At 37.8% G+C, this 9,838-nt stretch overlaps 1 long non-coding RNA gene across 2 annotated transcripts; it reads right to left on the bottom strand.

The window, feature by feature from the left end:
• Window positions 1–5,119: 5,119 nt before the first annotated feature.
• LOC119781277 lies at window positions 5,120–5,732 on the bottom strand. Of its 2 annotated transcripts, XR_005280518.1 has the most exons (3): window positions 5,565–5,732; window positions 5,375–5,489; window positions 5,120–5,306 (listed from the first exon to the last, which is right to left on the bottom strand). It is a non-coding gene; the product is annotated as an uncharacterized LOC119781277 (long non-coding RNA). The 2 variants fall into 2 exon arrangements; XR_005280517.1 differs by having other exon boundaries at window positions 5,375–5,732.
• Between the last annotated feature and the right edge of the window lie 4,106 nt (window positions 5,733–9,838).

Raw genomic sequence — 9,838 nt, 5'->3', positions numbered from 1 at the left:
TTCTGATGAGTGACGACCCATTCAATAAGGCTGGTAAATGTTAATATAAAACTAAATTTCTGTTGAGTTCTATTAGAGATCAGTAGTATCTTCCTAGGTTGCTGCTGAAAATGATTTCACATCTTCCAAGACAGCTTGTTTCAGCTGCATAGGATGTGAGGATTTGAGCAACAAGTAAGGCACTGGAGAAACACATCAATACCCCTAACTAAGAGGGATTGTGTTTTTATACAAAAGCCTTGCAAAACTCCAGCTGAGGTAGAGTCCTTTATTGAATTGCCCAGTTAGCCTGTGATCAAACATGTGGGATTGAGATTGCATTCCTCACCTGACATTTATCTATTTATCTTCACAGCAACAAAGAAAGGGAAAGGAAAAAAAGAGACACAAAACAGTCAGACAGACTTTAACAAAGCAGACAGGAATGGCTGCAAGCTGATAGATGACTTGTCACATGTTGTTACTAGGAACTGCAGCAGTCAGCCTCAAGAGATGCTCCAAGTTCTCTCACAAGTTATAGAAGTGGAAAAGGGGGTGACAGTATGATCATAGTCACAAAATTACAAGCTGCTGCAGATTCACATGGTGGGAAGCTCTTTATATCACACACTTTATTATATCCAGGCTTTTCATAGCATTCAAACAAATGTAATGTGACTTTTGTTTCTGCTATTAATTGTTGGTGCTGTTAAACCGTTTAATCCCTTCCTTGTTAATATAAGGGAATTATAGGTGAGGTGCGAAAGTAAATTACACAACATATCACTTTGAATGAGTCCCTTCTTCCTTATAAGTTACTGTGAACAACCTGTATGGGAGCTCAATATCCCTAAAGTTACAGCTACATGATGGCCCAGAGCCAATTTAAATCAGCAATGCAATGTGATGTTTAATCAGTTACACTTGATAGAGATCTGTCAAATAATTAAATACTTTAAACTTCTGGTATTCACACAAAAAAAAACAAAACAAAAAAAACAAAAAAATCAGTAAAACAAGAGGACAGTCCCCAGGCTGTAACACTGAAATGAAAAAGTTGCTAGATAAAAAAAAAAAAAAAAAAAAAATCCCAATGGGCATTGCATCCTTGTGAATTATAAGCCCTGAGAGAGTAAAGCTCCATTTGAACAAAATCGAGTTAATTAAGTATGATGATTGAAAGCAGCAGCGGTCCTCTCAGACCAAAGACAAGATAAATGCTAAACCCACATTTATTGGTAGCGTTAATTAGTAAATATGTCCGGATGATTCTGCTGTTACACTGAGCCTAATACCAATCTCCTGGTTTGTAAAACAATCACAACAAATTTATTCTTGAACCAAAATGAGAAACCAGAGAATAAACCAAACCAAATCAGTGTAGGTTAGTGTGTCTTTTAATCCATGTATCATGCATTCTGCCCTTTCTGGGCTTTTTGTTGTGGTTCTTTTTTTGAGTTTTTTAGTTACGGTCTGATTTATGTCACTCTTGTTTTCTGGGTAATTGGTTTCATTTCAATTTTGTGTCATTTTTGTTGTTTTCTGTTTTTCTTATTTATTTTTTGTTTACTCTCTGTTGCCTCTGTGTTAGTCCTTTCACCTAAGTCCCTTCTAGACCCTTCTGTCCACACCTGCACCCAATCAGTTAATTACTCCATTATTTGTTCTGTTTGGTATTTATAATCCTCCTCTGCAGATACTTTTTGCTGGATTCTCTTAATTATTTCATTCTTTCCTAACATATGTGCTCCCCTTTGTTCTGGTTCCTGTTTGTTTTTATTTCAGAATTTATGCTTCTGTTGCCACCACTCATTAAATATGCAAGACACCACCTCAGCTTCTGTCTCTGCATTTGAGTCCACTAAACTTCCACACAACCTGACACATTCATTTATTTTTCAATATGAAACCAACAATGAAAACTGCAGAACATTAGTTTTTTCTTTCAAATTTCGTATAATAAAATAATATTTTTTATTTTCAACATTTACCTACTGCATTAAATCTGAAGAAAACAGATAACAAGCATTCAAGCACTCTAAGGGCAGCAAGAGGTGAGGTTATAATTGGAGAGTTTAAACATAATTGCTAATAAGAAAAAATGGATAAATGAAAAAACAAGCATATTCGTTCTCTTTTTAAACCTTCTTTGGGCTCTAGGGTAATAGAGGCACCAGCAGTAGTCCTGACAGGAGAATTGCAAAGGCACTCCAGTAAAACCTTTCAACAGCAGTTTAGAAACTATTCTTATTCTTATTTTTATTATCCTATTATTCTGGAAATTATAGCTGTAACCATTATAGTGGCAGCTCAAAAAAAAAAAAAAAAAAAAAAAATAAAAGATCAACAAATGAAAGGTACTGGCTATTTTTTCTAAAATAAATGCTTCAGAGAGGACTGTTTTGGAGATTAAAATTCAGTGACTTGAAGTTAATGTGAAGGTTAATATGGGGCACAATAATAATACAACTTTGCCTGCGATCCTGAATGGCGGAAGCCAATTGAATGTGGAATTTGATATGTGGCACAGTGATAATTCAACCCTGAATATCACTCCATAACGTTACACCCAGCTCAACTACTTCACCAGCAAGCACAACGCTGAAAATAAAACCACCCCTTTATTTTAGGGATTATTTTAGAGGCAAGGCCAAACCATTTAGGAAGATAAATCACTGTAAGATCTCGGTTAATACATACAATAAAAAAAAGCCCCCATTTCCCCTGGGAAACGGAGACCTCTAAAGAAAGTTTCCACATCAAGTGATAGGATTGTGAGCTGGGTATAATGGAATCCCTGTTCAAAACAGATTTGCTTGGATGATTTTTGCTGATGATAGAATGACCGGTCACTACACCTGCAACTGGCATTTTGGGATTCCAGGAGACACTGCTTTAATTAGTCTTTTCCTTCTTTTAAAAACAAAGTATAGTAAGTGACCTCTGGGAGATCAAGCTACCATTGACCTAACATCTGGAATAGGAAATGGATATAAGGTTCAGGAAGAGGTTTAGCTATGTGTTGCTGCTTAAAACACTTGTAACAATAAGACATACATTAATTTCACTTCATGGTACGGTCTTGGCTTTGTTATTACACTAAATGTAGAATTATTTGGGATTGGGTCTGTCTGAATTTATCAAAGTTTGATGTTAAGATTTTCATGTTTATGCATGAGAGAGATAGAGAGCGCGATGAAGATGACAAACCTTGAGTGGAGATGTGCACTTGAACTGTGTGAGTACAAATAGGGGATTTTACAGCTCTTAAAAGGTTTGTAGGTGAATTTTAAGAAAGCCATTTTAATTTAGCCCTAGAAGGCAAGGCAAGGCAAGTTTATTTGTAGGTATTGACTCACCTGAGAGGGCTTAAAATTCTTCATTTATAGATTGTGTTCAGCCAAGTGGCTCAGCATTCCACACTTTTTATATGAAGCTACCAGTTGCATAATATCTTATGGCGAGTCGCACTGCCAACACATGGTTCCAGGATCTGGCATATATAAGCCAATCCGGCCCTTGAAAACCTGTATCACTTATATAAGTAATTGTCTTAGTGATCCTAAGGATCTTCTCGCAATCTGCACTCTGATTTTTATAATATATTTTTTTTTATTTAGCCTCATATATCAATTATACAAGAAACAAGTGAATGGCAGGATAAAACCAACACAGAGTAGTAAATTAGTTTACTAGTCTTAATTAGGAGTATTTTTTTTCTTATTCTTACTCTTGTCAACTGTATTTTACTGGCACTTGACTTTTTTCTGTCGTTAACAGGAGGGTGTGTAAACTTTCAAGCACAACTTTCGTCAAGTTCTGCATAAACTTGTGATCGATAATAGTAGTTAAACCAGATATTAAATAAAAAAACACATGAAACATAGAAATAGCCCATCTTTATTTGAGGACCATTGGCCTTCATTAGAAGCTTCTCTTATTTGTTGTTTGTAGTGCCCCATCTGGCAATATGGCAATAGGAATTGTTATCTTAATGCCAGAAAGGGCCCAACATAATTACTCTCACAAGTCGAGCATTATCGCTTTTGGCATAGTTTTCTGCTTGACTTATTTATTTAAGTGTAAATAGTTTTATTATGATTTATGTAGGGAATAATTCCTGTTATGTGGACGCTACATTGAAAAAGTAGAAAAAAGGGAGAAAAGGTGAAAGAAAGAGGAGACAGAAAAGAGAGATTGACAAAATTTCCAAAAAACCCTAACAATTCATTAGGTCTAATTTCTGTTTCATCACCTGCAAAGAGAGATTTAAAAAGAACAGCCCAACCAACTGATATAGAACTACAGATACAATACAGCAACACCTTGATACCATCACAGAAATATAAACAGTATTAATCAATACGAAATGTATGAAAATGCAGCTGAAGATAAAAATTACTTAGTATGCATGAAACCAGATCCAAGCACCTGTAGGTGTTTGTGTGTGTAAGGTTTATCCATGGGGAAAATGCTTATCAATGGGTTATAGAAGCTTCTGCAATGTGACTAACGGATTGATTTGAGATTATGTCTCAAGTTTTACAGAAATTCTAGAAAGTCCAGGGGTCCGTTTAACAAAGCAGTTTTACCGAAAAATCTAAGTTGTCTTAACCTGAAAACAGGGAAACTCTGACTTTTCCGGTTCACAAAGACAGTTTATTCAACCTCTGTTCAGTCACTGTAGTAACATCTGGAAAGGCTCCTATTGAAAGTGTTAAAGGGAAAGACCAGGCTTGGGAACGAATTTCTGTCCTGCATTTTTTCATGTACACTGGCCCATTTATGTTGGGGCCAGTCCTTGCATGCTGAAATTAGGACCAGCAAACCAGGTGTGACCAGCAGAGGAGGTAGATCTTTTTAGGCAAGACGCACCAGAGCACGGAGTAGTCTCCAATGATTTATTAACAAATTTCATTAAAACATTTTTCTTTTAAAACATGGCCTCGGGCCCACTACTCAGCCCCTAGAAGGAAAAGGCATCAAAAATGAGGACAATTTAAATTATTCCCAAAAAAATGAATGAACAAACAAATCATGCAATGCAAAAGAAAACAAATTAGTAAATCAAAACAAAGGAAAGCAAACAAATTAGTAATTTAAATAATAAGCAAACAAACGGCAAAGAAAAGAACACAACCACTGCAAACGATGGGACAAACTGTCGTTGTCCGACTTCTAATGTCTTTTCACGGGGCCAGAGGAGTCGTGCCCCGCTCGTTCCGCCAGCCCAAGCGTCAGCAGGCTCCGCCGAGAGCGGCCCAAACAAAACCGGCAAGACAGACAAGACAGCAGGAGCGTCCAAGCGCTGCAACTCCGGAAGAATCCTAAATTAGAAAACTCGTTAACGGTGGATTCAGGTAAGAGTAAATTAAATTCTAAACCGGTAGCTTACCCAGATGTGGTGACACAGCCGACCAGGGAGGGAGCGGATCAGCAGGCGAGGGCCGGACGGAAGCCGCTCGCCGCACCAACCTCCAACTGCAGCCGCCAACGCCAGCCGCGCAACGCTGCAGAAACGCACGGCAGGTATTGCACCAGAACCCGACAACAATCCCCAGCCCAGATGGCAAAATGGCACTTACTATTTTGGATGAGTGGATCGAGCACACCAGCCACTTGGGCAGCCGACACACGGTAAGGAAACAAAGCACACGCACCTCGCAGCGGACTGCTCAGCTTTAAAGCTATCTGCCCCGCCCCCCAATCAGTCACTACACCTGGTGTGTGTAGTTGGGAGGGTGGAACACCATCCCACCACACAGGGAAATGCCCGGTATCACAGGTTACCAGTCCAAGCCTGGGAGGGACATTTAGCACAATTCTTCTAAATAAATTACCAAGTGACACCTGTTTCCCATGTCAAGCTTTAAGTCAACTAAAGAAGCAGTAGCACCTGTGACATATTACATTCCTGATTTGTTTTAAAACATGAGGGTGGTTCTCTTAAATGCAGAGAAAGTTTGCAGGCTACAAAGAAAAGCTAACCGAGACACCTCGTCTGACCCAGTGGCTGTTCACCAGAGCTCCGCCACAGGTCCTCTAAGAGGTTGTCCAGCCTGCCCCAGCTGTGCTCTCCAGAGAGCAGCAGTGTTTCTCACGCCCTCCAAGCTGAACCTAGTGTAGATACCTAGTGCGGTCCCCAGTCAAAAGATATGGGAGGTTGGCCAGCTGAGTGTTTGTTGACTTTTTGACAGTAATGAGGCGCTTGAGGCCACTTGGGGGGCTAGACGTGAAAGTTACAGGTCTATTAGACCTAGTGAAAATTAAAAATAAAAACAATGCACATCCTTTAGACAAGGATAAAATAAAAAATGAGCACCATTAAATCAGAGTATTAAATATTTATATGGATATATTAAATATTCATATGGATATGGAGTATTTTACTTATATGGATGAATATTAAACATGTCCTTTCATATTCAGGTATCTTATCAGCACTACCATTTCACCTTACAATCCATCACATACATCTACGATCTCATCCATCCTCACATTAGCAGCACTGACTTATTTAACGGGTACTTAAGTATAGGTATATATAAGTATAATTATATTTATTTATGGTGAGCACTCATTGATGCATTATAAAAAAAATGATTGCAGAGTCAGGCAGCCACTTATTTACTGTGTAAATGGAATGTAGAAATGAAATTAAGGGGAACAATAGGAGAAAAATTAATAGTTTTAAACCTTATTCATGTCCTGATGGGTTTCAGATATTTTGCCCACATGCATATTCAACTCAGAGACGGATGAAAAGTTTAACAGTTTATTGAAATGTGACACTCAGAGATTCTCAGCTTGGGGAATATCCAGCGGTCAGGTGAACCGGAACCGCAAACACTAGAGGGAGATCAGAGTGATGAGTTCTAGGTCCATGGGAATTTTCAGGCCAATACTAAAATTAAGCCAGGGAAGGGCTCACTGTAGATGACTTGTGGTTGCTCCTTGGTTCCTGTTTGTGGGGACTGTACAGATAAGGAGATACTTGCCTGGAGGGCCGACAGGCAGACTTGTAGTGGTCCAGAGGAGCAGCGGAGCAGACTGTCAACAAGCTTTCCTGAAGTGGACTGCAAACTGAAGTGGTGAATGATTTCCTTAATCTCAGAGAGACGAATAATTCCTTGAAGGACTAGGCTTATCCAGTAAATCAGGAAATAATCCTGCCGGAGACCACAAAGGAGAACAAAGGGTTAGAACCTTGGACTACTCAAAAGGTTAGACTCAGCTCATCTCAGAGAGGCTAGAGTACCCAATATTGGCAACCACTGTGGCGTCGAGGAGGTGACAGTCCGCTGCTCATATACTCCTCAGGTAATGACCAAACGAGTCACAGGTGTGGGTGATAAACCAGAAGAGGCCCTCCAGGCCAGCAGGGTAAAAGGGCACCATCTAGTGGATGGGTGGAGACAGTAAAAGAAAAAACACAAAAAACATCTCCCACAAACAGAAACCCTAACAATTCATTAGGTCTAAGAAGATAAGCCTTTGTCATTTAAATGTAATCTTAAAAATGTCAATCATTTTTATTTGCATTATCTCCAATTGCTTGAATTAATAATTTCGAACTTCTCCCATTAAATCTGTCTGGGGAAAGAAGGTATATTCAATGTCCACCTACCAAAATTTGGTTTTAACCAATCATGGTAACATAATGTAGCAGCAGATGCCAAGAAAAAACACAATATCTTATGCTTAAAGGCTCCTCTTATTCCTTTTTCAACTATGAAATTGTGGGTTCAAACAAAACAGACGTGATTGCAGCAGTTACTGCTGACAGGTTAATATCGGTTCGGCTCTAGGCTTAGTAGGTGTCCCTTTACCACGAACCATAAAACTTTTATGTTACTGGCTGACCTGGGTTGGGTCGGTCTTGAAAGATTCGAGACAGATTTTTATGTGTTTGTGATTGCACAAATACTGCAAGAATTCAGCCTGCACCCAAGGTTACTGTGCATTTTAAAATAGCATATTTCCTTTGGATTGATTTATTTATTGATTTAAGTCTCAGGAAGATTAAATGTGCCACTTACCCATTTAAAATGCTTTCATTGATTACAGTAATTAGGCATTTAAACAGTGAGTATTACTCATTTTAAATTAATAAATCACAAACGCCAATGGCTTGTATGGTGATTCATGAAATCGTCACCAAATGTCTGAGACCACTTACTAATTCAGTCCAAACATGCCATGCAGCGTTGATAGTTGACAGGCAGTGAGATGAGGGATTATGATGAGCATTTCATGGCATAGCAGCACAGTGAATATTTCTACGAATGTAGGGTTGAAGGGTCATCCATCTTTCTGTGTCGACAGACAGACAAATAGGCTGACACTCTCCTGTGACTAGCTGTCATATATATCTATCTCATCATTATTGAGCTGCTGGAGACCAGCACCCCATCAGCCCGTGTCACGCTATCAGCATTTTCATTCATCCACTGTGCGTGGGATCAGACGTAACATAGGAGAGAGCCTCCCCTCTCTATGTGGGGAATAATAATAAGAAATTTAGAAATTAACTCACTTTGACAAATTGAATATTTATTGTTTCTTTGCACTTTAAGGTTAATCTTGGTGAGGTAAAAACAAATTAGATATTACTTTTTTTTACCTCTAAATGTAAGAATGGACCCCAAATGAAATCCTGTTGTGCATTCACTTCACAAAACTCAGAACTTCTTTTAGCCAATATAACATTGCTGAACTGAAATTAATTATTAAATATTGCTTGAAAAATGCAAACAAGTAAAAAATAGAAATAATAGCGACTGCTTAACAATAATAACGACTGCTTTTTCCCAAAAAAATCAAATTGTATTGTAAATGTATTTTCTGTTTAATGAGGAACATTCTTAGAACTACATCACTAAGGTGGCACACACTGATAAATATAATATAAATATAATATCAAAGCATCCATTAAATTAGATAAGTAAGTGCTGTGATAGGAAGAAAAAATTAATAAAAGGCTCAAAGATGATAGAAGCAATCGAAACAACTGCGATTAAAGGAAAGGAGCCACATTACTTTGCCAAAGTGGGTCCTTAGTAAGTAATTAATGTGGAATTATTGGGATCTTGAGACATTTGATTTCACGCTGGCTCATTATTGCCAGTGAGTGTTCATCGATAAATTAATAAATTCTTGAAAAAAAAGAGAAAACATTAGTTAACAAATAGTTAACATTAAAACATGTTACATACATTTATTGAATTCTTGCATAGACCTAAAAAAAACAAAAAACTTTACCTTTAAAAGTTGGTTTGAAAATAAATACCAAGACACCCTAAAGCTTGAGGCTGAGGGTATTCTGCTATATTTTGCTCAGTGGAAGTGGGGGTGGTGATCGTGCCAGTCTCCAGGGTTGAGCAGGCAAGAAGCGAGATACATCCAGGACAGGTTCCTAATCCATCATAGGGATAGTGCAAATACATATGAGAAAAATGAGCATTCAGGCACATAGATCTAGGGGCAATTTAGAATCCCTAATTATCTTATTATTAATGGATTGGTCTATAGAAGGAAACTAAATCCTTAAATGAATCATATGAATGCACATGTAGAATATACCCTCTCTTCATATAAACCATCATACATTAATCTATCATAGATAGATTAGTTAACCTTAATTTAAATACACTAATGTTAATACAACAAACAATCTCACAATGCATTAAATTAGTATGAACAGTAAATACTTTTCCATGGAATAATCTTTAAATTCTCTGATACTCAAGATTTATTTATATAAATAAATACCTATTTAAGAAGATTGTATGACACCCAAACTACAACATTTGAAAATGTCTGGTGGCACCAGACAAGTGTGCCCACTTTCTTTTAGACT

This window comes from Cyprinodon tularosa, unplaced genomic scaffold (genome assembly GCF_016077235.1).
Source record: "Cyprinodon tularosa strain WSP-4 unplaced genomic scaffold, ASM1607723v1 ctg174, whole genome shotgun sequence".
Lineage (NCBI taxonomy): Eukaryota > Metazoa > Chordata > Actinopteri > Cyprinodontiformes > Cyprinodontidae > Cyprinodon > Cyprinodon tularosa.
This window is presented reverse-complemented; position numbering and strand designations above follow the sequence as displayed.